Below are 2,134 nucleotides of genomic sequence, written 5' to 3'. Positions count from 1 at the left end.
TCAGGACAAGCGGTCAAGCCCCGGGGAGCAGCTGTCAAATGTTCCAAGTCCCCACTCGGCCACCAGGTCCACCCCAGTCTAGCAATGGGGTTGACCTGGCTGATGGCCGGTTAGTGTCAAGGTAAACTCACCGTCGTCCACAGGAGGGCAGCTCTCAGGCCGTCCGGCTGCGGCTGACTCTGGGGCGGTGCCCGGTCCCGGCAGCGAGGGGCGGGGGGGGGGGCGCGGAGCGACACGGAGCTAACCGGCCCCCGGGGCCGGGGGCGCCTCCCGCGACTTTGGGGGCCGCGGGTCGTCAGTGGCGTGCAGGCCGGGCCTCTCCCGGGGGATTCGGGGGGGGGGGGGGGCGGTCCTGCGGGCCGGGCGCAGGGGGCTCGAGCGAGCCCGGGCCGGTCCGCCCCGGGGCCGGGGTCTCCGCCTGCGGCTCGGGGGGGCGCGGGTCGTCGGGGGAGGAAGCCCGGGGGAGCTGCACGCCGGCCTGCCAGGCCAGGCCAGGCCTGGCCTGGGTGGCCGCGGGGGGATTCGGGGGCGGTCCCGCGAGCCGGCGGCCGGGCGCAGGGGGTCCGAGCGCGTCCGAGCGAGTCCGTCCCGGCCCCGGGGTCTCCCCCTGCGGCTCTGGGGGGCCGTGGGTCCCCGCTGGCGGAAGCCGCTGGGCGCTGGACACCCGCCGTCCGTCCCGCCTGGCCAGGCCTGGCCTGGGTGGCCGCGGGGCGGGGGATTCGGGGCGGTCCCGCGAGCCGGCGGCCGGGCGCAGGGGGTCCGAGCGCGTCCGAGCGAGTCCGTCCCGGCCCCGGGGTGTCCCCCTGCGGCTCTGGGGGCCGTGGGTCCCCGCTGGAGGAAGCCGCTGGGCGCTGGACACCCGCCGTCCGTCCCGCCTGGCCAGGCCTGGCCTGGGTGGCCGCGGGGGGATTCGGGGCGGTCCCGCGAGCCGGCGCCCGGGCGCAGGGGGTCCGAGCGAGTCCGTCCCGGGCCCGGGGCCTCCCCCTGCGGCTTTGGGGGCCGTGGGTCCCCCGCTGGCGGAAGCCGCTGGGCGCTGGACACCCGCCGTCCGTCCCGCCTGGCCAGGCCTGGCCTGGGTGGCCGCGGGGCGGGGGGATTCGGGGCGGTCCTGCGGGCCGGCGGCCGGGAGGGTCCGGGCCAGTCCGCCCCATGCCCGGGGTCTCCCCCAGCGGCTTCGGTGGGTCCTCCGCGGAGGAAGCCGGGTGGGGAGCCGGACCCCAGGCGCCCAGACCCGTGACCTGCGGCCGCGACCTCCGACTCGGCAGGAGCGACGAGGGGCTTTCCGGCCCGTCCCCCCCCTCTCCTTCCTCCCCAGAAAAGGAGAGAGAGCTGGCTCGGACCGGGGAAAAGCTGCCTACGGCACCTGGGATTCCCAGGCGGTCACCCATCCAAGTACTAGCCAGGCCCGGGACGGTTTACCTTCCGAGATCGGACGGGATCGGGGGCGTTCGGTCCGGTATGGCCGTAGGCACCCGGCCCCCGCGCCTCCTCGCCCGCTTTCCCCTGCCGACGCCCGGGCCTGCCGCACGGTGAGCCCCGGTCGGACTGCCCCCCTGCGGGCAGGGCCCCCGTCTCTCGCGGGCCCGGTCCTTTTTTCCTTCTCGAGCTCCGGGGCCCGGGCTGGCCGCCAGAGCCCCTCCGCCCGCCCGCCCTCCCCGGCGTCGGGGAAAATATTGTCCCGGACATCCAGTGCGCCCTGATCCTGTCAGCCGGGGGGGGGGGTGGGTGGGTGGAGGGGGGGCAGTCCTCGCTGCGGCCGGGGAGGGTGAGCCCAGGGCGGCTTGCCTGCCGTCCGAGTCCCCTCTCGGCCACCAGGTCAACCCCGAGCCGAAAGGGCTGAAAAATTTTCAGAGTCCCCTCCCGGGCACCAGGTCAACCCGTGGAATCGAACGGGTTCGCCTGCTGGCCGGTTCGCTTCCCGGCCACCAGGTCAACCCGTAGGTTTGAACGGGCACGCCCGGTGGCCGCTTTCCCGTCCGGTCACCAGGTCAACCCGGATCTCCCTCCTTCCCTGGGCGCCCCCTCCTCGGAGGCGTCAGGTTCCATTTTCTTTTTCCCCCAGACTTCCAGGGGCCCGATCCAGTCGGCCGGGAGGCAGTCCCTCGCTGCGGCCGGGGTGGGTGAGGCCAGGGCG

General features: G+C 75.9%; 1 non-coding gene across 1 annotated transcript; it reads right to left on the bottom strand.

Moving 5' to 3' along the window:
- Positions 1-1,351: 1,351 nt before the first annotated feature.
- On the bottom strand, positions 1,352-1,470 carry LOC128823778 (5S ribosomal RNA). The gene has a single exon (XR_008442014.1). It is a non-coding gene; the product is annotated as a 5S ribosomal RNA (ribosomal RNA).
- Between the last annotated feature and the right edge of the window lie 664 nt (positions 1,471-2,134).

Source organism: Malaclemys terrapin, chromosome 15, assembly GCF_027887155.1.
Source record: "Malaclemys terrapin pileata isolate rMalTer1 chromosome 15, rMalTer1.hap1, whole genome shotgun sequence".
Lineage (NCBI taxonomy): Eukaryota > Metazoa > Chordata > Testudines > Emydidae > Malaclemys > Malaclemys terrapin.
The sequence above is the reverse complement of the archived record's forward strand: the minus strand, read 5'-3'. Positions and strand labels throughout refer to the sequence as shown.